The sequence below is a fragment of the Xiphophorus couchianus genome, chromosome 22 (genome assembly GCF_001444195.1).
Source record: "Xiphophorus couchianus chromosome 22, X_couchianus-1.0, whole genome shotgun sequence".
NCBI classification, from domain to species: Eukaryota; Metazoa; Chordata; class Actinopteri; order Cyprinodontiformes; family Poeciliidae; genus Xiphophorus; species Xiphophorus couchianus.
The window spans coordinates 10592278-10612157 of record NC_040249.1 but is presented as its reverse complement, the minus strand read 5'-3'; the positions used below and the strand labels follow the sequence as shown (position 1 = coordinate 10612157).

Genomic DNA, 19880 nt, shown 5'->3' with positions numbered 1-19880 from the left:
CTGCAGAAGGATGACCCTTCCTTAGATAAGTGCCTACAATATTTTACTGTTTGGAATATTTTTCTCAAGCATGTATTCATTATTTTTAAACTGAGCAGAAGCTTTTTTATAAGCCATTTTCCTTAGAGGCCCAACAGACCATCATGTTCACCTTGTTTTTGCCATAAACGTGTGAATTTTTGAGTTTTGGTTCTTATTTGTCCTCGTTTTTGTTTCTATTTTAATCCTCTGAGCTTCACTTCTGTTGCCTTTAGTAGCAATAATTAGCTGGTTCCAGAAAATATAAAGGGTGTTACCTGTATTAGTTAGGGTTCAGTGACTGACACCAGCAGTGAATAATGATGTGAGAGGAGTGCTTCTGTTTCTTCACACATAAAGGTAACCTCCCAGTGTGTAAACCCTGATTAGGAGCATCCTGAGTCATCCAGCTAATGTCGCTTTTAGTAATATTTGTGGCGCGCCAAAGGTGCCACAATGTAATAAAATAAATCAACATACGTTTTTTTGTTTACAACATAGCTAAAATTAAACCGTGAATAAATAAATTGAAAAATGTTTTAGTGGATCTGTAAATAGAATATAGGAATAGTTTTTTTCCTCCACAAATACACTTTTGTCCATGAATCAGGAATATTTACCCTTTTCTCATCAGATTTCTGATTAAATATAATTGATAAAGTGTATATCATCTCAAAATGTCATTGCGAAAGTCATTTCTAATAAAATCACAGTAAAGATTAAGCCACAGTAGAAAGAAAGATGTGCCTAAAACAGAATAATTTCAGCTCTACTATTATTTCTTTCTTTTATTGGCTCTTAAGCTTTAGTGCACCATGAAATAATGTATACTGGGAATGTGCCTCCTCATATTGACCTTAATGTCTCATCAGCTTCAAGTGTAGTCATCTTCAGACCAATTATAGTTATGCTTACCCAGTAATGTTGATGGAGAGAGTTGACAGATAAAATTAATTAATTGCTGCAGCAACTGGCCATAAAATAATTATAAACAATACATGCACTATTGTTTCCTAAATGGCCTTAAATATCTCATTGTATATACTGTACACAAGCAATAAATTATATAAACAATTAACCCCTGAAAACTTCTAACTGAGCCCTCCACTTCCTGGAGAACCTGCTGCGCCGAATAAATATGTTTGCAAAAGTGCCCATTTGCCTACAGAGTAAATATTGTTGTTCATGATAATGACAAGACTGAAAATTATAATGCAAAGGGAAAATAAATCATTTGTTTTGTTAAAAGTATCCATTTTTTATAATCTGGCAAGTATTACTTCTCTCAGGCTTGAGGGTTAAGTAATCATTTAATGATTTATCTGTTCACCAAACTGTGGCAGTCTTCAACTTCCAAGCCTCCCACTACACAGAATCATACCAACTAGAGGTTTGCCATCCTTTCTTTCTCCATATTCAAGCACCGTCCTCTGTTCCCCATAACCAAGTGTGAAATTGCAGCATCAGATTGTATTTAGTTAATTAAACTCACATGACTAATTTAATTTGATTCAGATATGGGGGAAATCATGGATACGCTTTTAGCTTGCAAACTGGTGTTAATAGTAATTAAATGTTGGGTAATGTTTTGTTTTAATTCAATTTTTTTTCATCTGTTCACATGCTGAAAAACGGTGTCAAGTTTAAAACATAGGCTTAGGTGAGCTAAGGATGCAGCTCTGTGAAGTATGCAGTGGTGTGTTAATAGGTCCCGTAAGAAAATCTACACATCTCTGTTACAAAATAGCCAGAAGCAAAAGAAAAGAATAGTTGCTCCTTGATTAGAGCCTGGAGAGTTCAAAGACAGCTGCTTCTGCAAGGAATCGTCTTGTGTTTATCGTTTAGGTATTTTATGTTTAACACCTGACAGAATTGTGGATACATATTCTCTTTAGCTCCCCAGTTCTCTGCCTCCAATTTGTCAGATGAACAGCAGGGTGCTTTATTCCGTCCTAATAAATGACACCAGCTTTTCCGTGTATTCATATTACTTAAAAACCACATTTTGCATCGTAACACTCGCTAACCTTTGTTGCATTGTGTTTTGTTTTGGTTTCAGACTTGCTCTGTGATTGATGAAGTTTAAGAAGCTGATTTTGCCCAACAGCAAACACAGGAGCCTCCTCATCCGAATCGGTAAGACTCCTGATTTATCCCCCCTGTCTGTGTCCGAGTGCCTTGGTGTGAGCTGCAATGTCGATATGACCACTTGGTCTCAAATGCAAGATAAGAAGCAACAGTTTCAATTTAGATTTTTGTTGTGTCACCCTTGCCTCTTTAAACAAGTAGGTTTTTTCCCAGGAAAGCATTGTTCACTTTGTTCAGGTTGTACAGTAAAGCAGAGGAGAGTGTGAAAACAGGCTTTGTTTTTGATGAGCAAAAGAATATAAAGAGTTTTATCTGAATATCCAGTCATTTGCAAATAAAAGCATTTGTTTCTGCACCGACCATTGTGCAACCATTAACAATTTTCATTTCATTATACTACTGTAAATATGGATATGTGTATATTTATGTCATTGTGTTTCCGCTTTGGACGGTTAGACAACTTGCACCTGCCACTTGGACAGTTTCAGTCTCTGAGAATAGCGAACAGTTCTTACTTCTGATGTGGTTTTTGTGGCTTATGTCTATAGAAAGACCCCAATCTTATGCAGTGACTTGCACAAACATTGATTCCCCTTAAGCTACTTCACTGTTTGTCACATTACAACCACAAACTTCTGTCCATTTAATGGATATTATATGTAACAACCTAAAAAAAAACGAAGTGCTTAGCTGTGAATGGGTTTTTACTTGAATAAAATCTAGTGCCTTGTTAGTACATCTAGCACTCTTGTGCGTTGATTAGTCTCAGGATAATTACAGCTCTGTGATGACCTCAGAGGTTTTTTAGAGAACAGTTGTGAACAAACATCATGAATCAGACAGTTCAGGGAGGTTTAAAGCAGGTTTGGGTTGTAAAACAATCTCCACAAGTTTCGAACATCTCAGAGCTGAACGATACATTAAATCAAAGTCCTTATTGAAATGTCAGTGTGTACAACAGAGACTCTTACTGTCCTTTTTGCAGACAACTGATATAGATTCTCCTGATCCTAACCAGAAAGCTCAGGGTGAGTTATGGAAACATTGTTATGGTAGAACAGAATGAGACTATTGAGGAAAATTAGGGTCACCAATGCAAAATTAAACATTCTTATAAAAATTTTAGCTTTGTCTAAAATTGCACAACTGCAAGCTGACCAAGACTTACCAAGTCATCTACCTAAGCTGACAGTCAAGAAGAGGTTTAATCAGAGAAGCAACCAAGAGGTTCATGGCAGTTCTGGAGAAGCTGTAGAGATCAACACCTCAGGTTGGAGAATCTGTCAAAAGAGGAGCTGATATGTGCAATGCACACATTTTCCTTATATAGAAGTAAAAATATTGCTGAAGGAAAGCTTTGCAGTTTGCACCAAACAATGTAGGATACATAGCAAACTTGTGGACGGAAGTTTCATTTGGTCAGACAAGACCTAAACTGAACGTTTTGAGTTGCTGGGAAGCCGAATGAAGCTAAATACAAGGTTTTCTAGTAAGAAAACCTTTTAAGTTCACCATCCAGTAGCACATAAACTCTAAACAAATTAATCAAGGCTGCAGTAAAATGGCTTGAATGCATGCATTAGAATGGCCCAGTCAAAGTCAAGAAGTAAACCAAGAATCTGTGGCATGACATGAAGATTGGTGTTCACAGAATATCACCCAATTTGACTGCATTTATTCAGTTTTGTAAAAAACAAATTTACCATGTGATTGCAGCAAAAGGTGGTTGCAAGCAATCGCTAACAGAGGCGGAGTAAAAATTTACTTCACACCTTTCAGATTTTTATTTGCAAGTGAATTTGAAAACCACATGGTTTTTTTTTCTTTCCACTTCACAAACATGCACTGATTTGTAGTGGTCTGTCACATGAAATGCTAATAAAACACTTTGAGGTTTGTGGTTTCAACATTACCAAATGCAAAAAAAAGATTCAAAGGGTATGAATACTTTTGCACTGTCAGCTTCAATGAGCCGAGCAGTGCTGAGCCAGTGTGAACTCAGCACGTAATACCATTGACCAGCCTTCATCAATAATATTATTTGAAAGAAGGACAAATTTTTATCTCGATTTCACCAGCAGCTTCGTGCTCCACAATCTGCAGGATCAATTTCATGCAAAAACATGCATGAATATTGTCTTCAATTAGCCTTTGAACAGCATGAGTATTATGCATTTGCCTATCCCTTGGACTCCATAAATTCTAAGTGTCTATTTAAACCCATGGCAGTCATCATCGCAGTGTCGAAAACCTTTGACCACCATGATGGATGATGTAATTGGGTTGAATGAGGCTGCAAGGAAACAACAGACAGCAGACCAAAGGATTCCATATTATTTCTCAGACACATTAAAAGAAAGGAGATCTAATCTTGTCGCCTTTGTTGGGGATAGTTGTGCAAAATGTCGACGGTGTAGTTTGTGTACATGTGAAACAGCATCAGAGTGCTGGAAGGTGAATACTTTTTGGTGGCATCTGCACATTTTGCAGTATGCTAATGAGCAAAGCTGCAAAAGCCAGATTGCCAGGAGAGAGAAGGGGAGATGGAGAGGAAAGAAAAACAGGGAGGGAGCCGCGTGGAAGAGAGAGAAACAGACGGAGGCTGGTGTAAATTATGGATGCAACCTGCGATTTCCAAGAGGGAAAGAAAGGCAGAGAGAAACCTCCAGTCATGCATATCAGATTATGCATTTACCACATTTTCTTATCATGGTCCATGAGCAAAACTCGAATGCAATCTGGGCTCTTTGTGAATGCGTGCGTGTCGGTGTATGAGACAGAGAGGGAGAGCACTTACATATTCATCCATGTCAAGTTTTGTGGAGTTGTGTTGTGCCATCAAGCGTTCTCTAAACTTTGTACAATGTGTTCACTTTTATCACTCTTAGACTGTTGGTTTTTTTTTATATATATATTTGTGCACTGTTTACAATAGAGATGCACAAATCAACCAGCAAGAGATCGGAATTGGCCCTTGATTGGTCAAAAACAGAAAAATCTGACTTCCCCCCCCCCCATTTTTTTCATTAAGTACGTCTGACCAAAAACTAATTTCCGATCATATGGGAGCATATACTCACATACATAACTCTCTTGATTTCTTAATTTTATTAAGACATCTTTTGCTCTTGTATGGTGTTATCACTCTTTGGAAAACAGAGGAATTGGTCACAATTGGGGAAACTCAGAAATCGACCTGATCGGTGCATTTCTACTCTACGCTTCATTCACAGAGAAGCAAATCTATTCTGCTCCAGGCTGTTTCAGTTACTCTGTGTTCTCAAATCACAGAGGGTACGCCTGACAATTTTAATGGCACAAAAAGCTGAGTAGTGCGTAGTTTAAAAAAGCCAATAAAAACCCCAAACAAACTCGAATCTCATTATGTGACTTACTGGGGCATTTTAGTTAAGTGAAGTTAAGTAAAAGTGAGCATTCGTTCAGCGCTACCACATCCCAGCCGTGTGTGCCAGTCCCCTGAGTATGGTATGTGTGTCTGTGTGAATAATGGATCCATTCTTGAGTCGTGTCTGTGACTTGGGCCTGAGCAGTGGTGTGGTTTCCCCCACCAAAGGTTGGAGGCGCAGGGACGGGAGGGGCTGCTGGTCTGGAAATAGCTCTGCCTGAGCTGAGAGCACCTTAGGTGGGCCTCTGTCTCAGCTTCATCTCCCTTTAACGCACTTGCACGACAAAAGTACAATTCTGCTCGCGAGCGTTCTGCACATTATGAGCACGTTTTCCCTACTGTGGCTTAACAGAACTCGAGTCAGCTTTGCTGTCTCTGTGATCTCCTCAAACATGACAGGAGGCTTCTAAAAATGCCGCAGCTTCTAAGAATTGAACAAGAGTCATATTGCACTTTAAAGCTAGATAGAAAATATGAAGCTCCCTTGGATCTCGCTGTCATGTAAATGTGTGTTAATGTGCAAAGTAGGTCATTTATGTGGAGCAGGGACAGCCTTGTTGTACTTCTCTTCAACGGAATATAGTTTGCACGCAGACACATAGCAGGATTTGGCAAACACAGCGAGGGATTTATGTTTACCCCCATTTTGTTTATATGTCCCTCTAAAACATCAACATAGAAGGGGACGAGGAGGGGACATGGGTGGGAGTGGAAGGGGCACTGAAGGTGAAAATCGTTGTGGTCAGTCCAGGGACAGCATCAGTAACCACAACCAGAGATAGAAGCAGAAAAATCTGACTAAATCAGATTACCAAACAAAGAGTAAAGAGGATTAATTCTGATCTGTCTCGCTGCCTCCCCACCTCTCCCCTCCCCCCAATCTGCAATCTATAAAATCCTCTCAGACAATTTTCTGATTTACTTTGTGTTCCTTTTTACTTTGCATGTTTCTGAAGGTAAAACTCTTTCAGCTTGCTAGTAAAACTTGCTCTTTTGTTTTGACTAAAGACATCTAGAAATCTGGACAAAACAAAAAAAACAAAAAACGATTAATCTTCTTAAGTCATGAGCCGAGGAATTGACTGATTGCTGTAATCTGACATTTTTCAGCCTGATCTGCCCTAACTGGAGAGTGGCCAGTCAGAAACTCAACATTCCTGATCAGTAAAGATCAGTAAATGCAGCATAGCTAAACACTAGCAGCAGCAACACTCCTCAGTGTTGTAGTTTTGACTGCAGGTGGGCTCAGGGTTAGACATTTGGAAATGTTGGGAGCTTTTTGAGAATCCTAGAGGAAAGGTTTCTCTGTATTCATCTAGGTAATACAGATGGAAGCTGCTGTTTTGATACACCATGTCACTCTAATCTTAAATAGAAGATGCTAAAGACCGTTTAAAATGTCAGATGTGCAACTCTGCTGGTTTTAATTTTAATATAAATGATCTACAGAAGGGAGGTTAGTACACAGTATTTTAATTAAGGCTGTACAACGCCCAGGAAAATGTGTAATTGCATTCCTGTATCATAATTTTGTGAATATTGATTAAGATTAACCCATATCGTTGTGGTTCTTATTTTTTCTTTTTGTTCATCACAATGTCCTGCACAATGTCTTTATTATCACAGTCACTATGACCGTGACTGTGATATGAAAAAGGCCCAAGTATGTTGTTACTTTCCATAATTAGCATCTTGGTATAACCCTTACGGAGAATCGTCTAAAATCTGTGTCCATAGTTTAAAGCTTCACAAAAGCTGTCAACACATGTCAGATCACAGCTTCTCTAGTGTTCAGATGCCGTTTCACAGGGGGCAACACAGACCTGACCTGCGATTAGGTCTCACACAGCGTCATAATTACATGTTCTGCCAGGCACACTCTATGTTGGCTATACGGCCTGCGTTCAGATGGGCATCTGTGTCTCTGCTGCTGTCAATTAAACGATCATAGCAAGGTTCAGTGGCATACGTCCAATTAATGGAAAGCACAACACATGGAAGGGAATAATTACACCTTGTCCCAGGCTTTCAGTTATCAAATGCTTTGCTGCATTTCTTTGAAATAATCTCAGGAGTTTCTGTCGATTTACAGGGAATCAGTAACTGCACGGCAGGTTCTTGGAGTAAAAAAAGGAAGCTAGATTGATTTGGTTAACATTTTAAAAAGCTTACAAAGGGAAAAGGTCTTTGAGGCTTTTCATATTATTTGTTCTTAGCTAACGTTGGGCACCAGAGCTGAGCTGCTGCAACTCTGCAGTTCTCCAGTGCAACTGTGAGGGAAAAGGCACTTGGTTTTTGAAAAGCCCAGTTCAGGTATGCTTTTCCTTTTCCTTATTGCCGCCATTTAATTTAGAGGAACTCGTACACACATGCACTCAGATGTATGGCCCTGCTGAGTGCTTATAGCTGCTAAAAGATTTGTATTAATACCCTCTCTGGTACTCTTTGATCTAAACTGATTCATTTTGAGCGTCTCGCCTACACACAAACACCTCAGAAGCACGATACAGTATCGCTCCTGACAGCTTGACAAACTGACGTTCCCACTCTCAATCTCTCCTGCTCCTGCCCTCTTGCTCTCCCCGACAGAACTGTATATTGTAACCAACAAGACTGTAATCAGCGCAAAACCCTAATCAAATCATCGCTCCAACAAGCAAGCCCCGGCTGCCGTGCTTCCAAGAAACGCATCTCAGATCAAGAGTTTACTGTAAGCAGCCGCTGCCGCGTGAAATGTCAAGAGAACAAGGATTGCTTTCAAAAAATGTCACTGACAGAATAATAGCAGTAGTAGCAGAATGCCTTGTGTTATGTTTGTATCTCGTGTCAGCAGGTGTGATATGTAAGCGTGTGTGCTTCGTTATAAAAGAAGCTACACAGAAAATCAACAATCTGTGGACTAAAACTGGTGTGCGATAGGCAGTGTGTGCAAGCCATCCAGTTAGCTATTAAAGTGTGTCTTTTGGATCTGCTCAAACAAATGCACATCTCCAAACCTCCTCATTATTGGCAGCAGGATTCCTGCCTGGGCATTGGGACAACTTTTTGTCAGTGTGTGTCTCTGTGTTCGTCTGTAGCTATGCATGCGTGTGTGTGCTTGAGTGGCGCACGCCTGGTTTCAGTGGCTCATTCCAAGATTTGGTTAACCGAGTTGGCTCGCCCTATCACATAGCCGCAGAGTGTGCAGTTGCTTCAGCCTCTGTTTCATTTAGTGGCACCCACGCTCTTATCCTCCTGCCATGAAGACACACAGGACTCCTATGCTTTTTATCTGCTGCAACAGACACAAGCGCATCTGAGTTCTCATGCACGCACACAGCCGAATGAGAGAGTGACAGAGTTAGAGGGTGAGAAAGAGGGAAAAAAATAAGAAAGTACCAATTAGGCTCCTGAGACAGATCTGCCAACAGACATCAGAGGATTGGAGGCGGAGAGTGTTGTGTGCATGTGTCTGTGTGCGCATGTTAGATAAGGGGGTGGGGGGGTATTTCACCACAGCCACTGTGTCAAACTTTATGTTTTTAGGGGTTTTGTACTTTCATAACCTGCAGAGGAGGCTGACAATTATTAAGAGCTTGTTGCCTTTCATATTTATCTGTTGACAGTTTTGTGCTCAGTCGCTAAAGTACAAGTGGGCTGTATGTTTGTTCCCTTGATTTTTACCTCGTACGACATTGCTTCATACACATAGATTCATCCATAAGAAGAAACTGATTTCTAGGTAATTCCTTGGTTTCATTGGGAAATGTGCCATGTGATGAACTAGTGATTTGTCCTGGGTTGACTCTGGTAACATAGACCACTGAATTAAGTAGATGCAGTAGACGGATGAAATTGCCCTTTAATTTTGCACCAAATAGGATTATTAATATGTTATGGGAACTTACTTTTTTATGCACTGGATCATTTTAATCTTAAATACTTCTACTCCAATCAGGCATTACATTATTACCACCTACTTAATAGTGCGTTGGTCTGAATCTTGCTCCCAAAGCTGCACTGAACCTTTGAGGCATGGACACCACACCCCTGAAGTTGGGCTGTGGTATCTGTGGCGTAAGCTGTGAAACGGAGCCTCTGTGGATTATACTTATTTGTCCCACAGATGCTTGCTGGATTTCATTGTTGAGGAATTTGGATCTTTTTTTTCCTCCTTAAGCCAGACCAGCCCACTTTTTTCCACTATAATGGTGGAAAGGGGTCAACATGGCCACTTGATGCTGCTGCATATGCAACAGACCTTGATTTGCTCTGTTCTACCACCTTTCTATTAGAATCCCCATTAACCTAAGCAATTTAGAGTCCAGTAAATCATCTGAGCAGACCACACAGCAAGCCTTCTTCTCTTGCGCATCAGTGAGCATCTGATCCATCACAACTTGGCGTGCACAAATTTGCACCTATATTTACTTTTGTCCATATTTCCTGCTTCTAACACGTCGACTTTGAGGACAAAATAGTTACCTGCCGGTTAATGTTAACCCACCTGCGAACATGATAGGAGGAAATTAGTGGCATTCCTTTTACCTGTTAGTGAACATAATGTAATGTAAGAAAAGTTCATTTAAAAGTGAACAATAAAATAAACCAGATTAACCGAAGCTGGTCTCTCATAACTCAGTAATGATATTCTCCTCTATTGCTCATCAAACACGTCCGTTGCCCATCATTTCCTTTGGTTAAATAATTGTTGTACTTTCCAGTCGGAGCAATGAAACCATTGATGAATGTCAACAGTTACATCTGCCTTTAATATTCATGATTGAATCTCAGTGCATCCTGACTAATTTCACACTCATTCCAACAGCTGTCCTGTGTTGACTTTGATGGGCTCGTTAACATGCGTCTTAATTCCAAGTGTTTGTGTTGCACTTATGTTGCTAAAACTGACCAATAACCCAGTTTTTAAAGGTACCGTCAACTTCAAGGTTTCCATTTTAAATCCTGAAAGAAAGGTCTGTTTTGTGTTGAGGCTTTCCAGTCAGCAACCAGTAGCTCAGTCCTAATCCAAACAGTCTTAGGGATAGAAAATACTCCTGCTTCACTGCCAAATGAAGCTTCCTTTTCTGCTCTGCGTTCATGCTGCGAAACAAAAGGCTAGTTTGGCCAAATCAGGACTGACATCATTGGCAACAGCTGCGGGCTGCATGCACAGTGTGTCTGTGCATGTGTGTTACTGTCGCCGTGTGTTTATGTCTGTGTTTTTGTGTCTGTCAAGACGAGGTGACCTGATTGCTCAGCTGAGCAGTGAGGAAGGACCCAGCCTCATGTTGTCAGAGCTGCGCTATTGGAAAATGCAAGAAACGGGCCATAGCACTCCTCGCTTGGTAGCCCCTCCCATCTTCTGTCACTGTCTCTGGGGTTTGTGTTTATGTCTGATAGTCTCCCACTACACCCCCACCATGCCCACATTCACATATGCACACTGTGGCATGAGTGGAAATGGCAACGCTTGGTTTAAAAAATTCAAAAACACTCACTGCACTGCAGTACCAACTTCCAGTTTCCAGCCAGAGCATGTTTTATCGTTACTATTGTGAATATAGAACTAGTTACAACTACATAACTAGAAGGCAATGTATAAGTCACGTGACTCCACTAACAGTTTCTGTGTGGACTGTGCACATTGTTATGTTTGACAAATCCAACAGCTTTATGCACAATGTATTTATAGTTAGCCAACTGCAGAGTCTGGCAGTCACAGACTGTAATAAAGCAGGTCTCGCTTAGATTACGTCGTCTTCCAAGTTGCAGTTTAGGCATTTCACGGTAAGGGTTTATAACTACATGATAACCTCCAGGGAGCATATTACGGCTTGTCAAAATGTAGATCAAATTAAAATCTATAATTATGTTCTTATAGTTGCTCAGTTTTAGTGCAAATTTAAAAGAAAAAAAAGAATCAAAGTCGATAAATTATATAGATACAAATATGTAAATACATTACAATACAAAATTGGTCTAGTCTCCTTCAGTAAGACAGTGTATAGCATGAATGTGTGTGTTTTGCAACTAGAAATATTCCTAAACAGACAAATTTGTTTTTCTTGTGAATGAATAAAAAGTTAATTCTTCAGCCAGCTGAACCGGAAGGTGCAGGAACACGCAGGAAATATTGCAGCATCTCTACTTTTTTGCCTCTTTTACAAAACAGTTCCATTTGAAATCCACCATAAGCAGAATTATCAATTGAGGTGACTTTATCCAGTATCTGCACATACGAGCATTCAAAGAAGCTAGCTAGAGTGAGGGATTTGTTGTTTCTCAGACACACATCCAGTGTGTGTTAATGGCAAGAAGTTATTTGTGTTCATTGCACCAGAATTGTCTGTCAATGATGCAATATAACACTGCTGTCAAGATGGCTAACCCTCAAAGAAGTTCACTGTTTTGACTCGGAGCCACAACAGTAGTGGGTTGACTTCAACCCCACTTTGCAGCCTCAGCCCTTTTGGAAAACTCACAAAGACAAGAAAAGGGGCTATAAGTTGCAACCCGAATCTTACAAAAACCTTTAAAACGGCAGAAATGTATTGCCAGATAAGCTCTGACAATGTTCAATCCTTGCTGTAGCTTAACACTCTGATAAAGGTAACTGATACAGGCAAATGCTGGCTTGCAATTGCATGCTTAACCAGCTTTCAAGAAAAGAGATTTTGGTCAGTCTGATCATCATTCTATTGAACTCTCTGGCAGCACAGAGCAGCTTCAGTTGTGAGACTCAGTAAAAGGTGTGTGGTCTCATCATTTCCCCCCCTCAGAGCATGAACACATAAAATGCTTTTTCAACACACACACACCCCTATCAGCAGAAATGGCCCCCGACCTCATGGGGCTTCACCTCAGTCACCATGTGAGCAACTGTGTGTTTGAGCGTGAGCCCTAATAACCTTAGTAGAGCTAAACCACCCCTGCTGCTCTGTCTTATTACTCCCCACAACCTGCCTGTTTTGTCCAGAGGAAAGGGTAAATAAAAGGATGGATTTCAAGCAGACTAGGAAGGGGAACAAGGCTGAAAGGAGAGATGCAAGGGTTAGGTAGAAGGAAGGACACAGGAAGAATAAGGAGAGAATCAAGCACAGTATGGTGGGGGGCCAAGCAGGAGTTTTGACGTTGTGCAGATAAGTGAAGGATTAGTGGATCTACAATGAGCCTGGAGCTGCTGCTCCCCCATTCAGCTCCTGCTGAAGTGGCTGCTCTTAATTAACTGCTAAAATTAAAAAGACATGCTTGCATACAAGCGCACACAAGGACAGGCCGTTTATAATGTAGCTCAACTCTCTTTATACAAATAAAGTACAGCCGCAAGTTTTAACACCTTACTAAGTACAGAGTAATATTAACATGTAATTATAATCCGTACACACTCCTCCTGTCAATAGATCCCAGAAAAACCTATGGAACAGAAATATGTTTGCATAACATTGCTCCTTTTTTGTATTAAATGGGAATTGATGACAGTAATAACAATAAAGTCTGTAATAGCAGGGTTATATCTGCTGTTATTTTAAACAGCAGATGTTTTTGGTAAGAATTGAAGACATCAGAATGCAAATGATTAGAAATTAGATCAGAGGAAGAGCTTAAGTTTGGTGGTTTGGAGTGAAGTTAGAGAGGCAATGCTGAGATGGTTCAGAAATGTTCTGAGGAGAGACGATGGCTGCGTAGTACGGAGAATGTTGGAGCTGCCTGACTGGAGGAAAAGAGGAAGGCGCCAAAGCAGACTGATGGGCACAACTGGAGCGCTTGGAGATAGTTGGTGTAACAGTTGAAGAGGATAGAGGTGAGACACCATGGCAACCCCTCAAGAGAGCAGCTGAAAGAAGAAGATATAAAACTTTCAATCAGTCGATGTCAAAGATCATTTATGAAAGCTGAAGGATCTCCAGTGAATCAAGATAATTATTGATTCCATTAGCTATTGTATTCTATGAAAAAAAGTTGAAATGGAAAGTAACAGAATCTTTTGGAGGTGAACTAAAAGCACAACCAATTGGTCCAGTTTCATTTGGTTCCAGCTTTGCTTGTTAATTACCAGATTTTACTTCTTGGAAAACATGCTTTCTGCTTCTTTTTTTCCCAATTCTTCTCAGAAACATGCTTTCTTCTCTGAAACACACATACAATAGATACCTTCACACCTTCTTCAAGTGAGATCTCCTGTACACAAGGACAGTGATTCACGAGACTTGTCTGAGTGCAGACTATTATTTAACTATTATTTTTATTTATATGATGTTTTGCATTATTAGATGGCCGGGTGTTGTTGATTGTGGGTTTTATGTATGGAGCTGAGTCCACATTCCCTAGCGGGGCTCAGGTGTCTGTTTTTGTGTCTAAGAGGAAACCCAGAAGATCAGATTTCAGCGTGACTCTCCCGTCTTGCTCCTTTGGCCTCAGAGGTTAAAGTTTATTCTGCTCAGGCACAGAAGAATGGACTGCTTTAGAAGCACAGACACATTGGTTCATCTGAATTATTTCTTTTCCTGTGAGACATTTTAATGAACGTACTAATATACTAATCTGGGTGTGGGGAAATGTGCATGATGTGTGTGCGACTTTTTCTTGGCTACTTTTGTAAAATTCCTAATCCACAGAAGTCCTAAAATGATAAACTTTGAAAATTTCTGTTTTCCCACCCTTTATTCCCCACCTTTTCTCTTTCTTACCTGTTCAACATAGGAACCGACAAAGCTCCTGAGCCTGCTTTCCTAATTTCCTTTGCGTGTATCTTTTACATGCGTATGTTTCTGGACTCCTGTGTGTGCATGTTCGTTGTCCCCTGTCTCAGACTTGCTCTCGGCTAATAGCTTAAAATGTCACAACAGTTTAATTTCACAAGAGTAAGCTGGTTTGAAGAGATGCCTCAGTGAGCTCTGTGTTGTTTTACTTAATTTTTGACATTTTTCGTCCGATGTGCTCATTAAAATGTATTGTTTGTATGCTGTGTAATTGACGGCGAATAATGGCATTTTATGTGTGCGGTTATAGAAATACAATTGTTTTAACTGTGTTATTTATTCCATCAGTCAATTGTTTTAACTCATGGAATAAATAACACAGAACCATCTATTATATCTGTTTTTATAATCACTGTGCCCATGATAGTCACAAAATTGGCATACGAACAGATAAAGAACAGAGATTCATTGATCGGCCTTTTCTATGCTTATTCTAATGTTCAGTTTTGTTTGAAGATTTAGCTTTTGACCAATCTGGATTCTAAGGACTAAAACACAGAATAAGAAAAGTGCTGCAGATTCTAGACTACCAACAGAGTAATGATTTGAATCATCTTGCTACTTAGAAGAGTTAGGAAGAATCACATAGCTGGGATGAGTTGTCTCTGATCTGGTTCTGTCACCAACCGGTTCCTGTTGTGTGACCTTATTTCTGCAGTTGCACCAAAAAAGCAAAATTCCAGTATATTTTCTATATGCAGTCACAAACAGTAGTGTAGAACAAGGTATTGTGCTTTGAGTGCAGGCACTGCTTAATTGGATTGAAAAAGTCAGAAATTAAAGAAAAGATTGAATTTCACTCTAGAAAAGTGAGAATTGCCAACTGTGGTATATTATTACCCTGATCTATGGGTGACTGTAGACTAATATCAACAAAACTGATGGAAAACTGAGCAGCATGAGAAAAAGAACAACAAAAAAACAGCAAAATACAGCTGACAACCAATGAAAACCAATTTTCAGGTCGAACAGTAATTTTCTTTCTAGACCTTTTTGGTTTAAATAGGATTGCTTCTTTTTAAGAAAAACTAGCTGTGAGTAAAACTGCAACACAGGGCTTTAAAAACTTAAGTTCACAAAGCAGTTACTGAGCTGACTGTGGCAATCTATCACTATGCTCTGGCATGCAAGTATGAGCACACAGATTTGGCTTAATGGCAGCATATGAGTCAGTACTTAAGGAACTGTAATTATGATTGCTAGTAACACCCAACATTAATGCAGCACCCTCACTGACACCTAGTAGTCCCGGCAACTATTAATTACCTGGCTAATGGTTACCAAAAATACCACCACATGCTAAATAATTATGAGTAATTCTTAGTTTTGATATAATAGCTAATAGGTTCTAGGGCTAGCTAGGCTGCAGTGCTAATGCTCGCTAGCACACAAAAAGGGAAGAGAATTCATATCTTGAACAATACATTCTAAACTTCACTGTTGTCTCTATTTTTATGTTTGAGTGAAGTTTAAATGCCAGTGAAGGGATCCTTAGCACTTTCTGTGCTTGCTAATGACACGGTTTTTGTATTTTCACAAACATCTTCCTTGTTTTGGGCCTAATTTTACAGTTGAGATGACTTGTTTATGTTATAAGATCTTGAAACTCTGGGATAGATAGGTAGCAGGATAATAGGATGATGTAGTTTGAGATTCAAGGACATTTCACAGTAATGTTCTTTGAAGAATATGGATAAAATGGAGGCCTAGATGGACACCAACATTTGTTTGGAGGACATGACTCAGAACTGTGCTCTCTAACATGTAAATAGGACTATTGGCTGAACGGAGTATATGCAAACAGAATATACATTTACATGTATGTAAAAAAAATTCAGATAGTAGTGTTGATGTGTTATCATTCATGCAACCAAGCTTTTGATTTTAATAGGTTTCCATACGTACTCAATTTGTTTTCAGCTGCGTCTATCCAAATGGGCTACTTTGCTTATTATTTTTGCACTTAGATTCTTGTCAAAATTTTCTTTTCCTGTTTCTGTCAAGATATCGTTTTGCGCTGACAGGTTGACAGCTTTGTTTTTCTCTTTTCTTTCATCACATAAGAAGGACCTGAAGAAAAGTTTGAGCAGGTAGGAGTTTGAACTCTTTACTCTTTAGATCAGTAAAGACTTGATTTCTGTCATATTTTGATGTGCTGATATTCAAATGGCACAACATGGGCAGGAATAAAAAAAAAAAACAAAAACAAACAGCGTATTTTTTTCATGTCATTAAACATTAACATGAATTGAAGTGCCAATTTTGTCACTGTGCCCCTCTGATGGCCACTTTGTCCTGGTGAGGCTGCTCATTTCTGATCAAAGCTGCCCTGCTTTGGCTTCAAATCAAATCCAGCCACACAGAGAATAGCTTTCCAAATGTTTTTTTCTCCCTTTTTTCCCTTCCAGTTCATATTTTCAGCTTTTACTATTCAACAGGAAATTCATTTAGCGGCTGCTGTTGCTGTGCCCTCGCTGTTGTGTGTATGTGGTCTGCGGTGCCTTGGTTAATGAGGGAGGTCCGTGCTGCCCTCCGGCATTTGATTTGCTGGCTACTTGATAAAGGATTTAATGCTGCAACATGCCCCCCACCTCATTGCAGTTAAAAAAAATTATCCTCATTCAATCCCCTTTGATCATCTATCTTCCACCAAGCTCTTTATGTTTGCAAAGTGGTGGTATTTGCCTCTGTTTGTACATGTTCTGCATCTGTTTGGGAACGTGTTGGCAGGTAATAAGGTCGGCGTGATTACCTGGTGGCCCTTATGTCCACTTGTCGCTGACTGTTGATGTTTGTCAGTGCTAGTATGCATTGTCCGGAGCGGTGCATTACTACTCCAGCTCTCCCTGCCCTCAGTGTATGTATCGACCAGACTCTGGACCGGAGAAAAGCCTGGCCAGCACACAAAATCAATGTCCGCTGCCCCCACTCCAACGGCCTCCTGTTATCTGCAATGAATACAAAGCACATACTGTGGTGCAAAAACACACTTTTTTTTATGTCTCCTTACTTGCTCACCCCAGTGGTAGAGGTCACATAAAAAGCCACAGGATATCGTGGCTAAATTACCAGTCAGTTTTGTTTTACTGGAAGAAAGATGGCTCTCATCTGTTTGGCATCGCGTCTTCGGTTGGCTAACTAGCCTTAAGTGAAGGCACACAGCTGCACCGCGCACTGGACGATAAAGTTTATTATTTTTTCCTGGTATATAAACTGTGTTCTGTGAGCAAATCAAACAGGGCAGCCAAAACTGTGATTGAAACATCATTTGTCTTCCATTGTGTTGAGTAGTATTAGCAAAGTTGCCTGCAAGTGTTTAGCCAATCGGGGGAAAGCGTTCATTCCACGGGGATAAGATCAAGCCTATTTTCACCAGCATGCACATGTTCCTGCTTCTGTCTCTCTGCTTTATTCCCCCCTCAAACTGTCCCAAACTCTGTCTTTCTCGCTCTCTGTGTCCCCTGCAGGGATTATAGGTGGCGATGGGAGGAGGGAGGAGGAATGGTGGCAGATTAGCGCCGGCCATCCAGCGGGTCCGTCTGTCTGCTGTCAGAAAATAGAATTCATTTGTGTGATCCAGATGCTTATGCTGAGCTCTGTCCGTGTGTTTTTGTGTGGAGTTGTTGCTCAGTCGGAGGAGAGGATTGGCTGTCTGGCCGAAGGGGGGGCGGGGCGGGGCGGGGCGGGGCGGGGATGTGCGGTGGCGGAGGCGCGGGGAAAGCTCACATCCGCTCTGGAGCTTTTGTACTCACATCAAAGAGAGCAGCCACAACCTGATGACAGCATGCTCTGTTTAACCACCCTGACACGGTACAGTCTAAACAGAAACCTGAATGGACTGTATGTACAGAGCACATAGGTCGTGCACCCACCTTATATGGTCACAGGAAGCCATTTATTCTCCTTATTATATAACAAGTTCAAAAAGATGCCGCTCTGAACTGTTAAATGTAGATCTATTTAAGGCTATTCTTAGACTATTTGAAGTGATCATTGCTCTCAGAGGTGGGAAGACAGACGGTGAGATGGGGGAGGGGGTCAGTATTGCGGGCGTGGGGGGCGTCTTCATTTGTGGCAGAATTAGGGCTTCAGCACAAGGGAGTCAGGAAGGCTAATGTGGCTGGCTCTATCATTGATGGATGGACCCATACTGGAGATTTTGTGGAGGGCTTCAGAGCGGGAAGCTGAGGGAGGTCTGTGGGGTCTCTGAAGGAAGTACCATAGGGTTTGGAGAGGGAACATGTCATTAATCAAACTCCTTCCAGCTGCCATCTTTCCCTTCTGTCTTCCTTTTCTTTATCCCTCCGACTACCTCTTTTGAATTCCTAACCTTTTTGTTTCTCTTTGGGTCAGATTGCTTTCTTTTGAGTTTACCTTGCAGTGTTTTTAATGTTGTTATGACATGGTAGTTCAGGTAGTATTCCCTTTTAAAAGAAAAAAATAAGAGAGATGAAATCATCTTTGGGTTGTACGTGTCCAGCCGCATTTGGCCTGATGATGTTGTTCTCTGGCCCTGGTTGTGTTTGCATTGAGCAGAGTGTCCCCTGGAAAGTGGGCGGGAATCGCCGTATCAAAAACGAACTTCCTGGAGCCTTCAGGGTTGCAGGGAGTGGGCTGGAACTGGGCCCTGAGGGCTTATGCAAAAACATCCAGTCCAGGTTTAAAACCAGGCCAGGCTGGGCCCTTTAGGGCAAAAGACTTATAGATATCTTAATTCAGATGCACTTCTCTGTTTTCTTGCTGTCAGCACACTTAGTCTCCTAACTTTTGTGGTTGGTTTCCTCTGATGCTCACTTGAGACTTCTGCCATGTAAAACATTACTCAGTCTGAACATTATGGGATGTTTTGACAGATCAGAGGACCTGGTTGCTGCTGGTCAGTGCTTTATTTGCTAAGGGTCTTGCTGCTGAGTACGAATAACAGAGCTGATCTTATTGACTGAGCACCTACTGTATTTTATTCAGGCTTTTTCTGACTGGTTCCGATTTTGATTGTGACTGAATCAAAAATGTATATAATTTTTTTATTGGAGTGTAACTGATACATTTTTAAAATGTGCTAAAGAGTTTTGGTAATGCGTCCATTCAAAAATGAAGGAATAGCAACAATTTTCCTAAGTTTTAGTAAGCCACAAACAGTGTACAGGAGTACATTCTTCTGCTAACTGTATATATACATGTAGATACGGTATGTCTGGTTGATAGATACCTCATATGTAATTAGGACAGCTCAATAGTTGCTAGTGTGATTTGGCCACCACCAGAAAAATTTAATTTTCTTATAATAATAACAACAAAATTGAATAATTTAAAATTAAACATTAATTCTTTATTGATTTAAAGTATTTCTGTTAGATTTATTTAAATACATTTTTTACATTGCTAAGCTATAATTGCTGACATCTTACTTTCACTATGGATGACTTAAATACAATAGTTACCGTATCTCCAAATAAGTGTATGTAATATGAGATCTTGTTTAGAATAATTCATTTCAAGGACATTCTTTGTGGGAAATGGAACTTTTACAGCGCAAATTCTCCTGATTTGTTCTCCTAATTGTGTCTTTCCAAGAGCCACTTATTTTAATAGCTGTTAATTGTAACCTAGTGATGCAGGGGAAAATA

At 40.3% G+C, this 19880-nt stretch overlaps 1 protein-coding gene across 4 annotated transcripts in view; it reads left to right on the top strand.

Annotated features, from left to right (window-relative positions):
- Positions 1-19880, top strand: part of zmiz1a (zinc finger, MIZ-type containing 1a) — a 123372-nt gene that overhangs the window by 46995 nt on the left and 56497 nt on the right. For all 4 annotated transcript variants that reach the window (XM_028006546.1, XM_028006543.1, XM_028006542.1 and 1 more), the window contains one exon: positions 2078-2154. The gene's annotated coding sequence lies outside the window, so the exon portion shown is untranslated. The remainder of the gene's footprint in view (positions 1-2077; positions 2155-19880) is intronic.